A 24,887-nucleotide genomic window follows, 5' to 3' on the forward strand; every position below is an offset into this window, starting at 1 on the left:
AGAAACCTCAATCCACTGTCTTTCACAGCAGCTGGCTTGGAAGAAAGGGGGCTTAAATACTTATAAAAAAAATTGAGCTAGATAGGACTAGAGATAATTGAATTCATTTTACAGAGGAAGAGAAACCCAAGGGACTAAGTCAGTCAGTGGAACTAAGAATAAGAGCCAAGGTCAACACTCAGCCCATGGGTTCTTTCCCAAACAATTAGGTGCTAACTCTGAATAATGTGAGAATTATTTAATATATCAGTAATCCTAAACTTTGGGGTGGCTTGGCTACCATTCAAAAGCATCAGTTTCAATCTGAAAAGGAACCAGGAATGATAAAATTCACTCATTCCAATGTGATGCTTTGAAATCCTGGCTGAAGTCAGAAGCCTCACAAGTCCCGCCCAGCAAAAACCCTGGATCCAATTCTGTCAGAGAAAAGAACCCAAACCCAAGTTGTGCCACTTAGTACTTGTGTCAGATTGGAGAGTTTATGCCTCTTGATTCAGTTTCCTCTGTTTAGGGTGTATGGGGTGGGGTGTGAAGTATTTTTCTAAAGTCCCTTTCAGAGACAATAAAGCAGCTGCTTTCAAATACTTGAAAAATCTAAAATAGGAAGAGTCTGAATGTACAGAAAAAGCAAAACAAACTTCTTAATGATAGTGTGCCAAAGTAGAACCGATAGCGGCTTTTGGGGTGGCTAGGTGGTGCAGTGGATAGAGCACTGGCCCCGGCAGGGCCTGAGTTCAAATCCAGTCTCAGACACTTAATAATTACCTAGCTGTGTGGCCTTGGGCAAGCCACTTAACCTCATTGCCTTGCAAAAACTAAAAAAAAAAAAAAAAAAAATAGTGGCTTTCCTCTTCTTGGAAGAATTCAAGCAGAGGCTTTTGGAGGGGATAAGAAAGGGGTGTTGTTCCCTTCCAGCTCTCTAATTTTGGGGTGGGCTCGGCCCTTGACCTTTAGAATCCAGATCGATGAGGCCACAGGCTGAGTCTGTCCCCTAGTTGTTCCTGAACCTACCTTGAATCATAAGATTTTTAAAATGAAAAGAGAAGTTGAAAGATTAGTCCAAAGTCACCTTTTATAAAGAAAAGTGAGGCCTGGAGAAAACTAGAATCTAAAAGGAAGCTAAAACAAAAGTCAAAACTTTGCAATAAAAATTGTTAATATAAAACCTTGCAATAAAAGAAAGCTAAAGTCAAAATCCTCTAATAAAAGTTAAAATCCGGGGGCGGATCGGTGGCACAGTGGATAGAGCACCAGCCCTGGAGTCAGGAGAACCTGAGTTCAAATCTGGCCTCAGACACTTAATAATTGCCTAGCTGTGTGGCCTTGGGCAAGCCACTTAACCCCGTTTACCTTGCAAAAAAAAAAAACTTAAAAAAAAAAAGTTAAAATCCGTCCCCAGCGTGGTAAATCTCGAGGAGCTGGGTCCAAACCCCTGCGCGGCGGCTCCCCCCGTCCCTCACAATCTGAGTCCAGAGATGACCATAGATACCAGAGGCGGGGTGATCTGCCCGGGGGTCTTGGTGCCTGCCCCCCACCCCACCGGGGTCCCCCAGGGACCAGAGAATGGGTGAATTTAAAGCGCTTTGCTCCGAGGCCATCCGCACCTGGTGGCTTGACACGGTGGGGGTGGGGGAGGTGGGGGAGGGGAGACCCCAATTTCCCCCCCGGAAGATGGGCTCGCCAAGGTCTCCGCCTTGGGACTGGGCAGGGAAAGGGGGCGGGGGGCCCCCGGAGACCCCTGGAGGAGGGGGGGCGCGACGGCTCTCACCTCGCCCCAGCTCCATCCGCCGCCTCCGGCCACAAGGCAGAGCTGCGGGTAAACAGCGGCCGTCCCCACGGCAACCGCCGCGCGGGTCACGTGCTTCCGGCTCGGACCGGAAGCCGCTTGGCCCCTCCCGCCTCCCCGCCCCCACAGCCTCACCTTTGACCCTGACCACGTGCTTTGGGACAAGCGCCCCTTCTCCAGGCCCTTAGAATCAAAATCACAGCGTTTCCCCGGAGCCACGGTCGGGGCTCCTCTTTGGGTCAGAGGTCAAGTCGCCCTTTATGAGCCAAGTGACCTTGGACAGCTCCCGGGACCTCTCATCCCCCCCATCCCAATGGGGGGCGGAGTCGGCGACCTCCAGCTAAGTTCTGCCTCCAATTCCGCACTTCGGCATGGAAGGCACGGCGGGACGGGCTCTGGGCCGAGTTGCTGCTTTTCTCTGACCCGGGGTGGCACAGTGGCTAGAGCCCTGCACTCGGAGCCAGGAAGATCGGGGTTCAAGTCCAGCTTGGGACTGCCTCGCCTTCAAGGTCACTTCCTGCTGTCCTGCTCCAGCTCTGGCCACTGCCCCCACACGAGGCTGGGGGAGAGAGGCCCACTCCCCTCACTCAAATCCGGCGTTCCTGGTGGTCTTCCATAACAAAGGGCAAACCCCACCAAGGACTCGTAGACCAGGGGGACTTAAGAATCAGGAAGACGGGAGTTCAGATCCGGCCTCGGACGCTAGCTGGGTGACAGACGACGGGATATCATTTGAGAAATTCCTATAAGGAAGACATGGGAATGATTGCTAAAAGTGGTCCATGGAGGCGGTGGAAGATGGGCCAGAACGGAAAGGAAGATTGATTGATGGGTCCAAGTCCCTTGGCACTCAGCTCCCTCTATGCCTACAATGTCCTTTGGCTAGGGATATTTGAAGTCATTGACCAGCGCAACAAAGATGAGTGGAAGTCAAAGGAGAATCCAGTAATTCCCTCAGAGACTATCCCCCTTTCATTCATAGGATTGTAGATCTGAGAACCGAAAGAGATCCTAAGTAATTAGAATTTGAACCCAGGTTTTCCAACTTCATCTCCAGGATTCCTTATCTTTTCTTCCCAAGCCTTCCCTTCTTAATGATACTACCATCCTTCCAGTCACTCAGGTATACAATTTCAGTCATCACCGCTTTCCTTCATTTCTAGCCAGTTACCTATGTTTTATCAATCCTATCCCTTTTCTGCAACCACAGTCATCCCCATGGTTCCCCTCAGTTCATATGGTACCACTGCAATAGATTCCTAATTGGACTCCCTGGCCCCATCCTCTGCCCTTCACGGCTTTCTTCATAGGGAGAGAAAGATGAGAGATGGTGGCTAACTAAGCCTGAGGTTTATTAGTCATTAGAGGAGGTCCACTTAATAAGAACTGATCACAGACCCAGGATGGCTGAAACTTCAAACATGAAATATGAAAGATTTCAAACCATCAGCCCCTGGTTGGACATATGCAGGTTGGTTGTACTTCTACTCCCAACAAATCTTGTTATATTACAGCTCATTTCTTTGTTCGGAGGGACACAGATAAACATTTGTAAAGGGAAACCAAGACTTCAATAGCAAGAATATAAATGGGTTATTTGTGTAAATGCCAATCAGGGATGCAATTTGACCTTGACACTACTATTAGAACGTAGAAAGTCAGAACTGAGAGGGTCCTTAGAACACAGAATGTCAGAGCTGGGAGGACCCTTAGAACACAAAATATTAGAGTTGAGAGGACCCTTAGAACAGAGAATGTCAGAAGTAGAAGGAGACATTGATCTTAAAATTGAAGTTCCTTGAAGGCAGAAACTCTGTCTTTTTAAGCAAAACTGCTAATACAGTGTCTGGTAGCTTGTATGTATTCAATAAACTCTTATTCATTGGTTGATTGACTTTAGAACAAAGTTTGAAGAAATCTTATCATACATAATGTCAGAGCTATAGTGGCTTTGGGGATGAGGCAGCATGATCTGGATTCAGAAAGATCTGGGTTCAAGGGGCGGCTAGGTGGTACAGTGGATAGAGCACCAGCCCTGGAGTCAGGAGTACCTGAGTTCAAATCCGGCCTCAGACACTTAATAATTACCTAACTGTGTGGCCTTGGGGAAGCCACTTAACCCTATTTTCCCTGCAAAAGCCTAAAAAAAAAGTTGGACTTGCTGACTTATAAGGCCTTCTTTAATTATCCAGTTCTTTCATGTGCAGATGAGGAAATAGGGACCCAGGTTGAGAAATGACTTAACCAAGGTCACCCAGGAAATTCAAAAATATTGGGGTGATGCTCTGGAAATCAAAATAGGCTATCTCTCAGAAATGACTTCTTAATCCACATTCTGCTAACATATGAGGATTATAAAGTAATTTTTCCAACTTCTGAGTTCTGTGTAGTTTCATGGTTTGGAAAACTTGAGATGGTTTAGTATTTAGGAAGATATTTCCATTCTAAGATATGTGAACACTCAAAGTATGGAGAAGCAAGAGGAGAATAATATATGCAACCAGGTACTGGCTGTTGTGTTCTATCAGGTGTGTTTGAAAGAATCAGTTTCCCTCTTTGTCTTGACTCTCCAGTAGTGAGTATATCTGAGAATTCTTATAATCAGAGCCCTACCTGATTCTCAGTAAATACTGGAAGAGTGGCATGAGCATCAATTTAATGTCAGAGGCTGTTGTTTGGTCATTTCAGTCATGACCAACTCTTCATTACCCCACTTGGGGATTTTTTTTAGGTTTTTGCAAGCAAATGGGGTTAAGTGACTTGCCCAAGGCCACACAGCTAGGTAATTATTAAGTGTCTGAGGTCACATTTGAACTCAGGTCCTTCTGATTCCAGGGTTGGTGCTTTATCCATTGTGCCACCTAGCCACCCCAATTTAGAGCTTTTTTGACAAAGAGATTGGAGTAGCTTATCATTGCCTTCACCAGCTCATTTTGCTGATGAGGAAATGAGACAAACAGGATTAAGTGACTTGAACAGGGTTGCACAGCTAGGAAGTGTCCAAGGTCAGATTTGAACTTCAAAAATGAATCTTCATGACTCTAGATACAGTATTCTATGCATTGTAGCATGCCCAAGCAACCATTATCAGAGGACCTGGGTTCAAATCCCACTACTGATGTTTGCTACCCATGTGACCTTGACCAAATCATCCCTGAGAACTACTCCCTGAACCTTAGTTTCCTTATTCAAAAAGTGAGGGATTAGATTAGATGATCTCTGAGGTCCCTTCAAATTCTAAATCCATGATATGATAATGATGAGGTCAAGAATGACAAAAATTAGGTAAAATTAGGTAAAATAGGCTTGGAGCTGGATGATATGGGCTTGGATTCCACCTCTAACGTATGCTCACTTATTTGCCTGCCTCTTTACCCAAAGTACAAACGGGAGACTTACATGTGAGTGACCACCACCCTCAGGTAGAAACTGAAGATTGACTTTAGAGGAAAATTCATTGAAAGTTACAAGTTACTGACTTTTGAAACATAATCATTCATAAACTCAGGATTTTGCTTATGAAAGGAATAATGAACTTCTGAGCCTTAAAAGGCTCAGTTTTTTTCCACTTCTAAAATCCTATTTGATCTTTCATCTGAGAATGACAATGATAACAGTGATTGTTGACTACCGTGGCAATCATGGTTTAAGTAGTGGTGGTGGTGAAGGATATTAATAACAATTGGGTTGGGAATGATATTCATGGGAATAATCAGTATACAAGTGATGATGGTAATGATTGTGATATTAATTGGAATGTTGGTGACATTTGTTTTGATTGGTGGTGACATTGGTGACAGGAATAGTGGTTGAAATAGGGATGGTATTGATGAATATGGTGATGATGGTATTGTTTCAGATGTTGGTTTTGAGCACAGTGATGGTATAGAGATAGTGATGACAACTGTTGGTCATAATGGTGATATATGAATAGTGATATATGAATAGTGATATTAATAGATGATGATGAAGGTGGTGATACTGATAAAGATAAGAAAGATGGTAATGGTGATGTCAATGGTACTCATGAGAATGTTGATGGTGATTATGATGGTGATAATAGTCATAATGATGCTGACAAAAAATGTTATGATAAAGGTGATGAAGACAGAGATGGGGATAAGAATAGTTAACAGTTATAGGGAGATCTGATCTGAAGCATAACAACTTCACTCGGCCCAAGGTTGGAACCTACAGCACCGATTTCATGTTAGCAGCTGCTGTTTAGTGGGAACATTTGTTCCTGATTTGACAAGAGACTTCCCTATCCAGGAATCAGCACCCAATTTCCTGTACCATCTGTCCTCATTCTCATTATAGAAATGTCTGAAATAAGTACCTTTTCAGCATTAGATAAACTGATCAGACCACTTGGCATAGTGGGCTGAGAAAAAAAGTCAAAGGCAGGAAGGCCTCATACATTCAACCTCTCTGGGGAAATGGATCCAGTGTTCTAGGTATCTGGAGTTCATGCTTTTAAACAACACAACTTTTTATTAAAACTTTCATTACTTCCATGAAAAGCTTAAAAGAATTAAATATTTGCCTGCCTCTTTACCCAGAGTACCAACAGTAGACTTACATGTGAGTGGCCACCACCCCCAGGTAGAAACTGAAGATTGACTTTACAGAAAAATTCATTGCAAGTTCCAAGCTACTGACTTTTGAAACACAATCATTCATAAACTCAGGGTTTTGCTTATGAAAGGAATAACTATCAATCAACCAGCAACTAAGAGCCTACTCAATGGCAAGCTAGTACAGTGAGGGAGAGATACAAGACCCAAATATGAGTTCCTGTTCTCAAGGGGCTTAGATCCAATGAAAAAGGCAACATACATTTATGTGCCCACAATTATAGCATTTATGAAGTACTTTAAGGATGGCAATGCACTTTATGATATAAGGACAAGATGGTGGTAATTATAATAACTGGGGCTATACAGTTGTTTCAGTTGTTTCCAACTCTTTATGACCCATTTGGGGTTCTTGGCAGAAATACTAAATTAGCCATTTCCTTTTACAACTCATTTTACAAATGAAGAAATTGAGGCAAACAAGGTTAAGTGACTTGCTCTGGGTCACACAGATTATAATAACATTAGTAATATTGTTTTGCATTTCTCTAGTAGCTTAAAGTTTTCAAATAACTATCTTCACAACACCCTGTGCATGTCCTTGGAAACTGAAGGTCACATGAACATGGATTCAAATCCCAGTACTGCCTTTTATTTTATGTGTGACTTAGAGCAATTCATTTCCCCTCCAAAGGTCTTAGTTGCCCCAGTAAGGTAAGGCCTCAGAAATTGGCAAAAAAAGGCCACTATGTGTAAGTATGTGTATTCTGACTTGTCAAATACATATCTTTTGGACAATAAGGTACCCCTGCAAGGATGAGCTCCCCTCCATTGGCATCTACTGGGGGCTAAAATGCCAGGAAAACAGACTTGTTCGAATGCTATGTAAAAGAAGCAACAAATGAATTCTGATCCCAAGAAAAATCTACCTCAGCATTGTCTTCTAGTCCCAGCCCCATCCTTTCATGCTAAAACATTTTCTCCTAAGAAGTGTCTGATGTCCTCTGATAATGAGGAAACTAAATGTACCTGATCCTACTCAATTCAATCCAATCCAACAAACATTTATTAAGGACCAGGTCTTAGTTCTCTCCTCTGCAAAACAAGAGGATTGGACATTAGAGAATCTTTAAAACACCCTCCAGCTCTAAATCTTGTGACCACATTGTCTGGAAAATGCTGCCAGAGAATGATAAGCCTAGTGCATTCCTCTATGGGTCCCCTGACTGCATTCTGCCTAAGTCCCAAAATGACCTTAATAGGGTTTTATGGACTCTATTACCTGACCCACCTGAAAGGCAGCTTAAGCTCCAGAACAGATAGGTTCTCTGTTCTCCACTGCCCCTTTCCAGATCTCCTCTCACACTGCTGCCCATGCATCAGAGACCCTGGCAACTCCCAAACTAACTGCCTTATTGCTGACTCTTGTCCAAAGCGCTGAATATAGCAAAGAGTCTTCTGAATTGGGGGAATCGAGAACTTAGTAATAAAGTAGAATGTAACATCTTGTTATAAATTTCAGTTATGTAAAACTTATCATTAATACCTGAAAATTAAAATCCCAGCCCCAGAGAGTAAATCATATATGTTTAGAGAAATCAGTTCTAAGTAAATCATTTCCCTTTTTATGAGCCCCAGTTCCCTCATTTGTAAAAAGAAAGAGTTGAAGTTGGTAACATTTAAGGGCAATACAGTTCTAGCATTCTGTGTTTTAACATGTGCTGTTCTAAAGTCCCAACTCCACCAGTTAATATTTTAAGATTTCTCCCATCTCTGGCATTCTATGTTCCAAGTGCCATCCCAGCTCTAATATTCTGTATTCCAAATGCTGTCCTAGCTCTGACATTCTGTCTTCTAAGGAAATTCCTAGCTTTGACATTCTTTTCTAAGACTCCTCTCAGCTCTGACACTGTGTTCTAAGGTTCCTTCATGATCTGTCATTATGTAGTTCTATGAATAGATTTGAAAAGATTTCTCCATTTCTAATCCTCCCCACATATTTCTGCTTGTTCTGTTGACAGGACCTTTCTTCACTGTCATATGAATTAACAGATCTCTTGCCCACCTGGTTCATATTTCACCCCCCTACTGTTCTGACTAGATCTACCATCCTTGCAGAGGAAATATGACATTCTTCCTTTGGCCCCATCTTTGCTTCTGGGTAATGAAGATTGTCCCGATCTTTGCGGTCTTCCTCTGTAAGCTGCTAAATATTTTGAAATAACTTTGGTGCCTTGTCCTGTCTGTGTCTGCATCAGTGATTATACACATGGGCTCTGCTGGGAGGTAGAAAGATGGGGAGTGGGAGGGAAGAAAGAACTCCAGTCTTCAGATAGAGAGTGTGTGTGTGTGTGTGGGGGGGGAATGAATGGAATATTCTATTGCCTGAATCCTCTAGGGATTGTAGTTTCCATACGGTTGCTTCCTTGGACCATTAGTGTTCCACATGATGAAGGCAAAGATTCCATATAAATATCTTGCTAGCAATATTTCCAGTTCTAAAAATGGAGGCAGTTAGATGACACAGGAGATAATGAACTTTGGAATCACAAAGTCCTGACTTCAATTCTTGGCTTAGACACATACTCAAGGTGGGACACTGGGAAAGTCTATCTTTGACTTAGTTCCCTCCTTTGTGAAATGGAGAGATTGGATTACATGGTCCCTTCCCAACTGAACCATGATGATGTTTACCAAAAATAGTTGTGAACAACAACACAAATTTGTATCAAACTTGATTTGTCTTCCTCTTTTTCACTCCAGAATTTTCCCAACCCTTCTTTTATCATCATATAGAGGGGCAGCTAGGTGGTGCAGTGGATAGAGCACCAGCCCTGGAGTCAGGAGTACCTGAGTTCAAATCCGGCCTCAGACACTTAATAATTACCTAGCTGTGTGGCCTTGGGCAAGTCACTTAACCCCATTTGCCTTGCAAAAACCTAAAAAATAAAATGAAAAAATATATTATCACATAGAAAAAGAGAATCATATTTGGGTTGAGAAGAGTTTGAATTTGAATCCTCAATTGGGCATTAGTGATTATAAGTAAGACTTTCCCCCTCTCTGGGCTTCAGTTGGCTCCTTTATAACAGGAGAGATTTAGATCAGATCTGTAAGATCCCTCCCAGCTCTAAAGTCCATGACCCTGACCTCTAGAAAATGGTCCATATGCATTTCTCCCATTCATCTATAGCTGGCACTGACAAATTTCCCAAATATCTTTCTTGACCCCAAAGTATTTCATGGCTGGTTGGTTCCCCCTGTCTAGATGCCCATGACTGGGCTGAGCTTTGTTCTCCACATTTGGGATGGGCTGAGGCTGCCAGACTTGCTAGGCTTGGGACCTGCAAAGCAACTAGGGCATTGCTATTAATACTGGTGTCATTGTTATCAGTAACAATAACTATGAAAGAGGTGGTTTTTCTCCTCTGAGATTTCATTTTCCCTTAGAAATTATTTCTCTTTATTTAGACTCCTACAGACTCCTGGTCACATGTAATTAAAAGAGAAGCATCTGGTTTGCTCATTAAAGAGCACATTACTCTTTCCTCGGCTCACAGCTCCAACAGATAACATTTGTACAGCAACACTGGAGATTTACCAAGAACATTTACCTCCATGAACTCATTGAAGTCTCATGGGGCAAGGTAGGGATTACTGACGCCATTTTGCATAAAAGAAAATTGAGATTCAGGCAGAAGAAACTTGCTCAAGGACCCATAACTAGGGAATAGCTCTTTCCATGATACACAGTTCTCAAAACAGTGATTATCAAAGAGTTTATCTCTTTGTCTTAAAATTTTATATAGATTTATATGTACCACATAGATACATTGTGTGCCTTCTCATTGACTTTGGTGTTCATATTTAGGAGTTTGGAGACCTTGGTCCCAATACCATTTCTTGGTTCTAGTCACTATTAGCTGAGTTACCTTGGCCAAGTCCCTTTCCTTCACTATCTAACTTTCTCTAAGGTATTTTTCACTTCTAACATTCTGTGTTTCAAGCTTCTGCTCTAGCCCTAACTTTTGCATGATCTAAGATCTTTTTCAGCTCTAACATTCTCTGTTCCAAGGTCCCTTCTAAATAATATTCTCTGTTGTAAGGTCACTTCTAGTTCTAACATTCTATGTCTTAAGGTTCCTTTACAGTTCTCACATTCTCTATTTTGAGATCCCTTCTCTCACATTCTCCTTTCTAAGGTTCCTTTCAGTTCTGATATTTTCTTTTCTAAGTAAGGCTTCTTCCAGATCTAATCCTCTTTGTTCTAAGCACCTTTCCTAGTTCTAAGATTCTGAGACTGTGAATCCCTTGACAGGGCATAGATTTCTTGCCTTATGATTTATCAATAGAAACTTGCCATAGAAACTTCATTCTTGCTTGCCTTCTTCCTATGAGGACCCAGGTTCCTCCTTTTCACTTTTGCAGTGTCCACATTGACCACAAACTTTGGAAGGATGATCAAGCTCATGACTAGAAGGAGCCCCTTATTTTCTTATTACAGTTATGGCTGTTACTGGGGTGGGGGATGGGCAGAGGAAATACAGTAGATGACACTGAAAGGTAACTTTAGACCAACCGTAGACTGTAGCTTTCTCTGGAGATTTTGCTTAAGCACAAAGGGATAAAGGAAATCAGATGATTTTTAAATGTCTTTTCAGAACAGATCAATGACTTGTTTTTAAATTCATTTTTTAAAAAAGCTAAAAATGCAACAAATTTAATTTCCCCCAATTAAATATTGAAAGTAGAAATTCTTGGGGCAGCTAGGTAGCGCAGTGGATAGAGCACTGGCCCTGGAGTCAGTAGGACCTGAGTTCAAATCCGACCTCAGACACTTAATAGTTACCTAGCTGTGTGGCCTTGGGCAAGCTACTTAACTCCATTGCCTTGCAAAAATCTAAAAAAAAGAAAAAAAGAAAATTCTCAAAAATCATAGAAAAGATGAACAAAATTAAGTTTTTAAAATTCATCATTTAATTGAAAAATAAAACTAGGATCTTTTTTGTAAGTCAGAGAAAAATTATTTTCTGAATATTGAGGTGACTTGTCCTTAGCACCTTACTTGCACGCAGTGGCCACTTTGAAGGAGTGGAATGGTTTCACACACATCTACAAAAACTAAGAGGGCCTCCTAAAAAACTGCCACAGCAATAACAACTCGCAGTTAATCAACATTGATTGAGCACCTACTATGTGCCAAAACACTGTGTTGAATGTACTTAAAATTGCATGCTAAACTTAACAGAGTTTTCCACATCTTCCACATCCATGCTTTAAGGGTCCTTTGTGTTGTGATGCTCCATGATCATAAAAGGCTCAGTTCAGTGGGTTCCTGTCCTGCCAGTGGCCATGACAAGACTAGCAGGATGAATCAGGGCATCAGTGGGCATCATTTTTCTTCACATTTTGAATTTAAACATAAAATCTAAGATATCTCTTGTACAATCAAACTCCTACTGATCCTAGTTCTCTTTGGGGAGAGTATCAGTAGGGATAAGCTCTTTTTTTAAAAAAAAATTTTCCAATTGATATTTTATTTTTCCAATTACATGTTATGAAAGTTTCCCAACTATCATCCACATGCATATGCATATTTTTAAGTTACATGAATTCCTCTCACCTTCCCTTCCTACCCCCCTCCCCTCAGTGGCAAAGTCAAGTGAATAATGTTCATATACACTTATGTTTAACATGTTTACAGATTAGTTATTTTGGGGCATGAGGAACTAGGATTAAGGGAAAAGAAAGAAATCCATGAGATAGAAAGAAATTCATAAGAAAAAAAAATTTAAGTGAATATAGTGTTCATTCAGATTCTGTAGGGTTTTTTGGTTTGGTTTGGTTTGGTTTCATTTTTCTTCCTCTGATATGGATAGTATTGTCCATACCAGGTCCCCCTGGATTGTACTAAATCTTTGAACTGCTGAGAAGAGTTGCATCCAGGGGATGATCTCTTACAAAAAGAATGTGGTGATAATAACCAATATTCTGTGATGCTTTGTGGTTGCAGCATGCTTTACATCATCTCGCTTTATTCTCATATGGGAGGTGAATAGTATTTCATAGGTTTGACTATACTCAGTAAGGATGTGAAATGAGGAAATGAAAAACCCAGAGAGATTTTCTGAATCCAAATCTAAGCTCAAAGTCCTTCCAGTGGCTAGCCTTTCCCTGAGAGTTTTGCTGTTCCCATTTCAAGTCTTTCAGTTGCCTCTTGGTGGATTTTTTCAGCCAACAGCATGCTTTTTCCTCTGCCTATTCCCATTTCTCATCTCCTAGGTGCTGTCAGTACTACAGTTACTGCCATGTTGAAGTGAAGGCCTGCTGTGGCTGTCAGCCAGTGTTTAACACCTAACAATTTCATATTGTCACTGGAAGTGCAGTGTGCTGTGAATAGACACCATAGGGCTTAGGAAAGAGTCCTCAGCTCTCTCCCAAAGGATCCTCTCTTCCACTTCTTCTTAGTTCACTTATATTTCCTTGGTCACATTGTCCTAGAGACAGAAAGTCTCTAGGAAAGAAGATTTAGGATCTGGCAAACTGAAGTATTAGATCTGTTGGAAAAACTCTTGCAACACAGATTGTCAGAGTTGGGAAGGCCCTTTGAACACAGAATATTAAGACTAGAAGAATCCTTAGAAAGTAGAATGCTTGTGGTAGGGAGGGTTCTTAGAACATAGAATAATAGAGTTGGAAAGGTCCTTTGAATTCAGAAAGTCCAAACATACACATAAAGAATGACTCAAAAAGAATGTTGCAAAATTATAAACAAGTAAGACCATGAAGTCATTCCCAACCTAGCCATTTGCAGAGATGGGAGGTCTACAACTGTACATGACATCTTTTCAGACTTTTTCAATACATTGTTAAGCTGATTTTGTTTTCTTCTTCTTTGTCTTTTTGTCATTAAAAAATACATTATTTGTAATATTTTCATTGGGAGCAAGAGTAAAGGTATACTGCAGGGAATTATGGTGACATAAAAAGAAAAACAAAATGCATCATTAAAAACTAAAAGAATATAGATGGTCAAAGTGAAAAGGCAGCTTAGAACATCGAATGTCAGAACTAGAAGAGACCTTAGGGTACAGATTGTTGATGAAAGAAGGGCTCACAGAATGGAGATCTGAGAGGGACTAGAAGAAACTTTAAAGATCATCTGATCTATTTCCCTCATTAAACAAAAGAGAGGGAGTTGACCTACCTACAGGTTATCTTAGGATCACATTAAAATAAAATAATTACTCGAGGTCCTTACCCCAAATAAAAAATATAGTATACTAATATAATAGTTAATTTGTAGTCTTACCTTAGGTTTAGCTGGCACTACAAAAAGTCATGGTACTTTTAACTTCTTAGAAAGTGGGGGAATCATCAATACAACAGGCAAAGGGAAGAAGCCAGAAAGCAAGCACAAAACAACAAAGTAACAACACAATAGGAAAAAGGTAGGTGCATACTGACTAGTCTGCATCATCCAGATGGAACTCATCCCACGGATCAATTGAAAATTCCTTGTGATATATTTCAGCCATAAAACTGCTTATAAATAAATGCCAAAGAAATTTAACATCAATGAGATCATTTATTAGTGATGGAATTAAAAACTCTAATATGCATTCCATGCAAATTGTTATTTTATTTTTCCACTAATGAAAATTAAAACCTACAAGTGGGCCACATAAAATTGCACTGGGGGCACAGGTCTTATTTTGGACCATTTGGTAATAAGTCAATATTCCGGAATTAAACTCAGGACTCTTACTCCAGAGCCATTTGACCTATACCCTTCTGGCTAGGGAGATAGGCAGCACAATAAATAGAGCACCAGCCCTGGAGTCAAGAGGACCTGAGTTCAACTCTGGTCTCAGACATTTGATTCTTACTAGCTTTGTGACCTTGGGAAAGTCACTTAATCTTGGCTGCCTCACAACCAGGGCTATATCTCTAGTCCTTCTGATTCATATCTTTTTTTTTCTGGTTTTTGCAAGATAATTGCATTGAATGACTTGCCCAAGGTCACACAGCTAGGTAATTGAGTAATTAAGATTTGAACTCTGGTCCTCCTGACTCCAGGGCTGATGCTCTACTCACTGTACAACCTAGCCCTCCCCCCCCCCCCTTCATATCTGACCATTTGACCCAGATAGTTCCAGACTGGTGACAGCTAGTGCGTTAGATAGACAGCACCTCACTCAAATCCAATTCACATGCATGTCATGGCATTACCTCCCTGATGACATGGTCTTCAAGAACAAAGAACAAACTTCATCACCCTCTCAGCCACCCAAATTCACCCCCTTGGAGCTGGTTCACTGACTCCCCAAGCTTTCCAAAGCACCTATCCCCTTATAACTCTCCACTCTCCTCAAAAGGACAGCCCCTTTCATTGAAATCCTGTACTCAGGACCTAGCTACCAATGTCCTGTTAGTCCAGTTTTATCCTGTCCCTGGTTGCTATAACAACCATCAGAGCCAAGGGATATACTGGAGGGAAATGAGAAAAACAGCTCCAAGTCTGTCCACATCTCTAAATGTCATTGGGCAATCTGTGTAAATAAAGTACCATAACCTGATCCCCAAAACCAGTCTCCAAGATGGAAACTGCATCATGGGATGTAGTACAAAGCTATTGTCTCTCAGTGTGGGGGTGGTTTATATAACCACTGATGGCTCATAGTGCCAGAGGGAACCTTCATATGTGGAATGTTAGAAAATAGAATGTTAACTCTAGAAGGGACTCTAGTTCAGCACACTCATTTAACAGGTGAGGAAATAAGAACTCTGGAATCAAAAACTAGAGAGTGGCTAAGCAAAAGAAGCGAGGAAAGGTCACCAGATTTAGCACTTAAGCCAATTCTGACCTTAAATATCTGAGTCCCAGAGAGAAGTAACATGTTGAAAGTTACATGGGCAGGAGAGGTCACCTCCAACCCAAGTTTCCTGGAATACAGATGCTCTACTGCTGCACAGTCTTCAACTCATTCATTAGTCAGAAAATAAAGTGGGCAAAAATGCCACACTGACTTATTTTTCAAGAGCTGTTTCCTCATACCCTTGACTCTTATTAGCTGTGTGACCTTGGGCAAGTCACTTAACCCTGACTGCTTTGAATCCAAGGTCATCTCCAGTCAACCTGATTCATTATCTGGCTACTGGATCCAGATGACTCTGGAGGAGAAAGTGAGGGTGGTGTGTTAGCACAGCACCCCTTTATTCAAATCTAATTCATGTGCTTGTCATGTCATCATCTCCCTGATGTCAAAGTCTTCTTCAATATCGAAGGACAAGCAACGTTGACAGGTAATAGTGGTGGTAGAAAGTTTAGACAAAACCTGGGCCCCTACTGCCTTCTTGCTGACAACTCCCATTTGCACAGCTCCATAGAGCTCTCCCCACCCAAACTTATGTTGCAGGTAGTTCAATGATTCCATTTTTATTTTATATTTAACATACTCAATTTATGGAAATTCATGACTTATCCAAGTAGACAATGGAACTGGTTTTTGCGCTCAAATCTCCTCACTTGATATTATGCGTACTTTTTACAAACTCTGCTGGGGGTGAGGGGAACTAAGCTTGGATAATTTTCTGAATCCTCTTAAGATCCTGGCCCTGTCCCCAACCAAGCTTTTAATGCTAATAACTTACCCGGCTAAGTGCCCAGTTAAATGAAGATGCTCAGTATGTGGGAGGCTGAGGCAGAAAGATTCCTCATAACAACAGCTGACTTGTCTAGAGTACTTTATGATTTGCAAAGGGTTGTGAGACAATTTACCTTATCTGACCTTCACAACTGTCCAGAAATGCAAGTACTGTAGCTATTATTATCCCCCATTCTACAGATGAGGAAAACTGAGACCCAGAGAGGTTTTTTCACTTTGAACATTGATCTCTCTTTGGTCTAGCATTTTTGCAACTCTCTTTCATTATCTCCTATGTTGTCAATATGAATATATGTGTATGTATATATTTGTAGACATAAAGTGTGTTTGTGAATGTATATATTGCATATATGTGTATCTATCATATATCCTATTGTATACCCCAATACAATGACACATAATTGTCCATTGAAACAAAGCATTTGATCTCCCCCCAAATCTCCCCCCAGACTTCTCTCCTTTCTGATGAAATAACACATTAGTGTTAGAAAATGTCCAAAACACAAGCTCTAAGGTGGGGGAGGGGAGGGGAGGGAATAAGCAATTTTTGATGGCAGTCCCAGGTACTATTCTAACTAAGCAATTTTTACAAATGTGATCCCATTTGAAATGGAAGACCTAGCTACTCCAGAGGAAGGGCTTCGAAGACAACTGTTGTCTTAGGTTTCCAGAATCTCAGAAATGAGAATGACTTCAAGGGCCATCTTGTCCTAGCCACTATGATTAAAAATCCTCTCTTCAAGGATACTTGGCAAGGTCAAGGTAGAAGCTTAGAGGAAACAAAGAAAAACTACAAACATTGTTTTCTCCATCTTTAGTACCTTCAGTGTTTCCCTTTCCCCATATGTGAAATGGGCAAAACATTTTGATACTTCTCAGGATTGGGGGGGGGTGGGGGACAGGAGGAAAGTGCTCTGTCAACTTTAAAATACAAATGAAGTGGGAGCCGCCATTTTTATCCTTATGTAAAGCCTGGTTGGGATCCAGACATCACAGCATCCCAAGCTCACCTTGGCAGTGTTTTCTTTCCCCTCATAGATGGTGAGAGGAGTGGTGGGAGCCCCTGCGAGTGGCCTGAGAGTGTGACAAGAGATCTGTTCACTGCTTCAAAGAGAGCCTTCCCACCTATAAGAAGAATTATAAATTCTATAGTCAGTTCCAGTGTGATGTGAACAAGGTCCCATATTAAGGAAGAGACCATAGTGCTTCCACACAACAGACCAAAGACTTCTCTTTCTCTGCACAAGACTCCCCTCCATGAAAACTTCCTCATAAAGTGCTCATAAGCTCAACATCCTCAGATCTAAGGACTCATGGATTATTAGAGCTTTGAACCTAGTCATAGAATTTAGAGCTTAGAAGGGCTCTTAGAATCTAGAATGTCAGAGCTAAGAAAAACTCTAGAATGTCAGAGCTGAGAGGGACTTTCAAGCTCAGAATATGAAAACAGGAAGGGTCCTTAGAACATAGAATGCCAAAGTTAAAAGGAATCTTACTGATCATTTCATGTTCTATGAGTATTTATATTTGGGACATTCTTGGGGCAGCACCCCATTGTATATTCATAGCTCATATGTTCCCACTGGGTGTTTTTACTTTTGCCAGACAAATAGAAGACACATACAAAGCAAAAAACACTGCAACAAAAAAATATTAGAAATAAAGTGAAAAGAAAATGTTCTCAAAACACACACAGGCACACTCTCCTCACCTACCAAAAATACTACTGGGGTGGGTACCCCTGCAAAGAGTACGTGAGACCAGCAAGTGTACATGGGAGACATACGCATAAGGATGCATGGCTGCTGCGATGAATCAGACCCGCACTGCTGCAGAATTGCTAAAGTCCTTTGGTGATGTGATCGGGTTGGATGTCAAATCCCTTCTCTCATTGTATTTCTGCTGGCATCGCACAGATTGTTACTTTCTGTGGGTTATCTCTGCTGGGTATCTCCACCGGTCTTTGCTGCACTCTGGCTCTATGCTGGGCTTAGATAGTTAATCTCTTCAGGAACATTTACTGAAGTGCTATGACTAGAAAACCTCTCACTGTCAGGGAAAACTACAGTTTTCTAACATACAATTTTAAGTTTATGAACCATCAGATTCATGCAGGTAGCCAACAAAAGTCAGCAGAATGCCCCAGATTAAATTTATGCTTTTGATTTTTTTTTCTCCTAGTATGAACTGTGAGGGTAATTGATTCCAGAATTGGAATGATTCAGAGTTAAAAATGTTCTTTTAATGTCTATTAAATCCTTGATTATAGTCTATATCTCCCTAACTTATTTTGAAAATTCTGCTCTGCTTCTTCCATTTCCAAAAAAATACACAAATTGTATAGAGAGCATGAGCAATGAGGGCCTCTACTCCCTTACTCTGATTCACATCCAGGAAGAGACAAGAATAACATTTAGTTGCAAGGAGCAGGGTCATAGTGTCTCCCATGTTTCATAATGCTGCCTTTGTTACAAGTGTCTCCTGGATACAAAGTGCTATTATATTTTGTGTTATAAAGTGGCTCAACTCTCCTCATACAAATGAGGAAGCTGAGCCTATCCAAAGTAACATAGTAAATCAGGGGTAAAGCTAGGATTTGGATCCAGGTCTCCTCACTGTCAGGACTCCTCTCCCTTAACCCCTAGGAAGATGTCCCAAAATGTCTTCTCAAGAATACCTTACCACCTTAGTTTTCATGAGTCAAGATTTTTCTATTATATATATATATATATAATATATATGTTTTATATATATATATAATATATATGTTTTACATATATATATATATATATATATATATATATATATATATATACATATAGGTGAAGGGGACCCCTCTCCCCTAAACTTCAACCTGAATGTAGGGCTTCTCAGTGTTAAGAAATTACTCAGACTTCACTTAAGAAAAAGAGGTCCACTTATCCCTTGATAACAAAATTCACAGCCAAAAGAGATCTTCAAGATTATCTATTCCAACTTTATCATTTTGTAGATAAGCCTGAGACTCAGAAAACAGAAATGGTTTGTCCATATAAAAGATAAGATTGGGAATTCTGTTTCCAAATCTAGTGTTCTTGCCAATGCACAATTTAATTGCTTGTCCCAAAACAACTGATGGAAGATACCAGGACATCCCCAATGTGGCAAGCAATAAGGGTTGAGAGCAGAATAAAAAAAACCTGGATTTAGAGGTGTTGCTATGCCTCTCAAACTCTTGAGAAGCACAAACACAGACTTTCCCTTTCATCTGTTTGAGTTTTATCCTCCATAGAAACCCACAATAGAGGGGGGGGATGGGAGATGGGAAGGAACAAACTGAAAAACAACTAAGTTTCTTCTCTTACCTCCCAGGTGACAGAAAAACACAATGAAAATGTCAATAAGGAAAGAAAAGGTGTCAGGAGGAAGAGGTGTCCTGACAGGGGAAGTAACTGCTATGAACTGCTAGTGGAAAGAAGCCAAGTTTAGCAAATCTCAGAGGGAAACATAATGAGAGGCAGGGACAGAGGGAGGGAAGGGGGGGGGGGGGGGCGGGCAGAACCAGGAAAAGATACACCAAAGAGGAGAGCCATGGAAATAGGAATTCAGACAGTGTCCAAAGGGCATGTCTAGTGAGGATAATGATGGCACATGGAACCTAGCTTCCTGGGCCCGCTTTCAGTCTCTGATGGCCCAGGTCACAAATTAGTGATTCCCTGATCTCCCGGAACCCATTCAAAAAAGTTATTCCCCTCAAGGGAAATAGAAAGGATTTTTGATAAGCATGGGATAGAGGCAGATTATCATCTCCCCTCTGTGGTTCCTGGTCAATAAGCATTCTCATTAACTCAGAGACCAAAGCCATCTTTGGAACATACCACTATGACATGTGACCCAGAGGACACCCCCCCTCCCCACCTCCTAGGAGGTGGAGGAGACTTTGATGCTGGGCACCAATGGCCCCAGATTTGTCCTGGTGGTATCATGCCTTTCTCTCTTTGGCTCATTATGTCCCCACCTTGAAGGAAACCTCTTGAGAAAACCTCAAATCTGGAGTTTCTCTAAACAAGGCTATCATAGTCCCTTCTAAAAAAGGTACTCGAGGGGCAGCTAGGTGGCACAGTGGATAGAACACTGGCCCTGGTATCAGGAGTCCCTGAGTTCAAATCCGGTCTGACACTTAATAATTACCTAGCTGTGTGGCCTTGGGCAAGCCACTTAACCCCATTTGCCTTGCAAAAACCTAAAAAATAAAAATAAAAAAGGTACTCGAGTAAAATTGAGATAAAGAGATAGAAAGAAATACATATATATAATATATGTGTCTGTATGTATATACATATATATGTTCATAGAAATACAGAGACAAAGACTGATACAGAGAGGATATAGGGATATCTTTACCTATATTGTATGGAATACCTTTACTTACATATACAGGTATATAAGATATAGTTATATGGGCTAAATATAAGTATATCCTATACCTATCTGGTATAAGATAACATATTTCCTCCACCACATATTCACTAATAAACACTTAAGATATAAAAACAATCACACCTATTATACTTTCCCAAAAGTTAAAGACAATTTGGGGGAATGCTGAATTGGGGGAATACTGAATCTCAAGCCTATATTGTCTCAGTGAGTGAAAAAATGTAGAACTACTGACTCAAGTTCAAAATGGTCATCTTGGTGGTTTTTCTCTAAAAAGTGATAGTTGCTGGAACCATCTCCTGCTTGTCAGCTATAATTCTGGAAACTAGGAACTCTTGACCTTGAAAAGTTAGAACTGTTCATTTCTTAGGATGGAGATTTTTATGGTATGTTCCAGGAAAGAAACACAAAACAAATAGGCAGCCAGGGATATGAGACCCAGTCTTAAGTACTCATGTTCTCTTATGCACTTGTAGTCAATATTGTCTCTGGGGGAGTATTTATGGGGAAGAGAGTAATCCTTGAATCCCTCCCAAAGACAAAGGGAGAAGTGGCAGAATCCCAAAGCAATACCCCCCCCCAAAAAAGGGAACTAGAATCCAGCTTTTATAACCACCTAGGAGGAGAGATTCTTCCTGGCATGATTGCCTGTCATCTTTGATACCATCTAAGTCATTGGAATCAATGAGTAGTTGGTTGTTGGTTAACTTGTGTCTTTAAGAAAGGGACCAGCCTAGATATCCTCCAAAAAGGGACTAGATTACTTGCCTATCTCCAAGGGAAATTCCTCAATCTAACAGATAAAGAGAATAACTCTAGGATGGAGGATGGGGTGGATTCCCAGGTTATCCATGTTACACCTTTCTTGTCAAATGGCAGGGGCAGAAAATGGGACATCTTTTGGGTCAGTGTAACCCTGTAGAGAAGATAAAATAGCTTCCTCCTGCTACCATAGTTGTTTATGTCTTAAAATGAATACCATTAACTTACTTTCCCAATTTTTAATCTCTGCTTTTTCAAACTAGCTCTCACACAGGTGTCAACATCATTCCCCTGTTCAAAAACCCTCAGTGGCTCCCTAATGCTTGTCAAATTAAGTATAGGCTTCTGAACCTGGCATTCAGGACCCCACAATTTGACTCTAATCTTTCCAGCATGACCCCATAGGATCCTATATTTAGAGGGAGTAGTCTCCAAAAAAAATTCTAATTTAAAACTGATTTTACAGATGAAGAAACTGAGGCTGGTAGAGATTAAATACCTTGCCCAAAGAAGGAAATGGCAAAGCTGGGATTCAAATTCAGTTCTTCTGGCTCCCAATCAGACATACTTTTTGCTTTCTTAGGTTGATTTTCACCCTACTCCCTGCCATGTATCTGGGCAGGCTGAATTTTTACAATTTCCAAAATAATATATTTTGGCATTTAGAAATATGTGTATATATATATATATATATATATATATATAGAGAGAGAGAGAGAGAGAGAGAGAGAGAGAGAGAGAGAGAGGCATTTATGTAGTGCCCAAGGTTTACAATATGTTCTACACATATTTCATTTGATCCTCAGAACCACCCTGTGAGTTAGGTGCTATAATTTCCATTTTATAGGTGGAGAAACTTGGGCAGGGAAAGAGGTCCAGTGACTTGACCAGGATCATGGCTAATACATATCTGAGGTCACATTTGAAATCAGGTCCTCCTAAGTCCAAGCCTGGCATTCTCTGTACCATGGCTCCACCTTGCTGCCTCCTGGCATCTGTATAAGATGATAAATGGAGACAATGCCAACTTGCATCCAGGGAGGAAGAAACTCACTATATCAATTAAATCAAAACTCATAATCAGTAGGAATTCAGAGAAGAGAGATATCAATGGAATCATAGTCAACTATGAAGACTGTAATAGGCATTTTGTTTGTTTTAAACCCTTTTTCTGTAGTCAGAATATACATAAGGATGGAATCTTAAAATTAGAATTCTTGAGTCAAGAAAAGTAAACACTAAGGATATAGACCAATAATCTGGGAGAAACTAGAAATCCTGATGCTTGAAGTCAACTTACTTGGAAAGAGAAGATAGTTGGAGATGAGGGGAAAGAACCATCCAGCAGATTATGCAACCCATGCCTTTAATTTTTTTTTTTTAGGTTTTTTGTAAGGCAACTGGGGTTAAGTGGCTTGCCCAAGGCCACACAGCTAGGTAATTATTAAGTGCCTGAGACCGGATTTGAACCCAGGTACTCCTGACTCCAGGGCCCGTGCTTTATCCACTATGCCACCTAGCCGCCCCCAATCCATGCCTTTAAAAAGGTTGGGGAGAAATAAGTGGAGCTTGGGAAAAAAGAGTTCAACTAGGATCACCCCTTCTCCTCCACTTCAGCAACTCCATTCACTCACCCTCCTCCTGTGACCTACCAAAACCTTTGTGGAGGCTCAGTAAAGAACCACAAGGTATGGGGGTGGGAAAGGAAATAAACACTGACAAAACACCTACTGTATGCAGGCTTTGTGCTAAGGGTTTTACAAATATTATATCATTTGATATAATATCCTGGTTATGAACTTATCCACCATCAACAAACACAAATATTCCAGTGTATAAAGAACAGAAAGAGAACTTATGAAACCATGAACTTTTGTTACCTTCAATTTCTCTTTTCTGTGCATAATGACTCTGTTAAATTTTTAAAAAGTATTTGTCTCTGGGGCGGCTAGGTGGCATAGTGGATAAAGCACCGGCCCTGGAGTCAGGAGTACCTGGGTTCAAATCCGGTCTCAGGCACTTAATAATAACCTAGATGTGTGGCCTTGGGCAAGCCACTTAACCCCATTTGCCTTGCAAAAACCTAAAAAAAAAGTATTTGTCTCTGTTTTTTATGGAATTTGTCCATGGGCTCTAAAAGCAGTCTCCAAAAGACAAGTCACTTCACCCTGTTTGACTCAGTTTCCTGATCTTTATAATGATCTGGTGAAAAAAATGGCAAATTATTTCATTATTTTTGCCCAAAAAACCCAAAGTGGGTCAGACACAACTGAAATGACACAAAACAGAGCCTAGCACAGTAACTGCATGCAGTAGGTACTTAATAAGTGTTTGTTGCATGGATGAATGGATAAATGAAGACTATTCATTCCTGGGGCCTCTTTCAAGAAGAGTTGCTTCTGAGATCCAAGCTCAGAGTATATTTGTGTTTAGGACAAGGGGAGAAGGAGGGAACATTTTTCTTCCATTTTCATCTACCAAGTTGTCTTAGAATGTGTGAAAGCTACCAAGTGGAGGAGTAACAGATGTATGTGAATGTGATGGTGCTATGGTGTGTGTGCATTGGTGTGGGTGTATTGCAAAGGGAAAGGGGAGGGGGTGCTGGCACCACTCAGCTGTGTGTAAAGCAGGCTGACTGGTCTGCGGGGTCCAAGTTTGGTGTCTTGTTTGGGTGGCTCAGGAGGTTGGGGTTCAGCACCAGTAAAACCAGGGTTACCAGTTCAAACCCTAACAGGCCTGGGCTGTCTAGCCTTCCCTGGGCAGCCTTCCATTTCCTGTTTGACTTCAAGGTGATGGATCTAATTGGTCACAGTTTAGAACAGCTAAGAGGCTTTTATGAGAGCAAAGAAAGTGAGGCATTAGAGAGAACTTGATCAAATCTATAGAATTGTGGAGGAGGACACAAGAAAGAGATCCCCTATCAAAATTTAGAAGACCTAAATTTGGAACAAATCAAAGGCTGCTTTTCTTCTTATAGTAAGGAGTAGACAGATTTGTGGATGAACAGAGTTCTTTCTCTTTCATCTTCCTGCCTAAATCCAATCAGCTGCTAGCTGAGTATGTGTCCTATTCCTCCTGTAGGATATAAACTCCTTGAGGGAGCCTTTTAATTTTTAATTTTTCTCTCTGTGGATGTCTGGCATTTAATAATAATGTTTAATAAATGTTTGCTGAATCAAATTCTAGTTGGTTCTACTTCTAAAAATTCTTACATCTGTGCCCTCCTCACTCTTCCTACAGCTGTTACTTTAGTTAAGTTTCTCATTTTTATTGTTCAGTCATATTGTTAAAGAAAAAACTCTAGTTTTTAATATTAACAAAATATTTCTCATGCCTGTCTGATATTTTCCAAGGGCTTCCATAAGCCCTAATCATATGCACAGCTCCTCCAACTGCTTAATACAATTTCATTGTTAAATGCAAACTCACCAAGATAAGAGCAACTTCAGCTTATCCCTCTACCCCTCCTCCAGCTTCCTGCCTCTCCATCTTTCAAAAGAGGTACCTGATCCCTGAATGGGATGGAGAGAATGGGGTCCCCCTTTAACTTACTTTTCCTTGCCTCTTCCCTACATAAGAAGTGGGCAAATCTATACAAGTGTGGCCCACATTCCTCCGGGCTGGACATGTTTTCCTTTCTCTCTTTCCCTCAGACATTCTAACTAGACTTTTGTT

At 40.9% G+C, this 24,887-nt stretch overlaps 1 protein-coding gene and 1 long non-coding RNA gene across 5 annotated transcripts in view; one reads left to right on the top strand and one right to left on the bottom strand.

Moving 5' to 3' along the window:
* LOC141509045 (uncharacterized) overlaps nt 1-17,521 on the top strand; it is an 87,025-nt gene extending 69,504 nt beyond the window's left edge. Inside the window, exon 3 of the long non-coding RNA XR_012474567.1 lies at nt 17,070-17,521. This is a non-coding gene — a long non-coding RNA (uncharacterized LOC141509045). The remainder of the gene's footprint in view (nt 1-17,069) is intronic.
* UBXN10 (UBX domain protein 10) overlaps nt 1-18,414 on the bottom strand; it is a 29,032-nt gene extending 10,618 nt beyond the window's left edge. For 2 of the 4 annotated variants that reach the window (XM_074218243.1, XM_074218248.1), the window contains exons 1-2: nt 17,747-18,414; nt 17,042-17,156 (exon numbers count right to left, since the gene is read on the bottom strand). The gene's annotated coding sequence lies outside the window, so the exon portion shown is untranslated. Of the gene's footprint in view, nt 1-1,768; nt 1,859-17,041; nt 17,157-17,746 lie in introns of those variants that run through there. The other 2 variants (XM_074218245.1, XM_074218246.1) reach the window with 2 other exon arrangements.
* Between the last annotated feature and the right edge of the window lie 6,473 nt (nt 18,415-24,887).

The sequence above is a fragment of the Macrotis lagotis genome, chromosome 1 (assembly GCF_037893015.1).
Source record: "Macrotis lagotis isolate mMagLag1 chromosome 1, bilby.v1.9.chrom.fasta, whole genome shotgun sequence".
Lineage (NCBI taxonomy): Eukaryota > Metazoa > Chordata > Mammalia > Peramelemorphia > Peramelidae > Macrotis > Macrotis lagotis.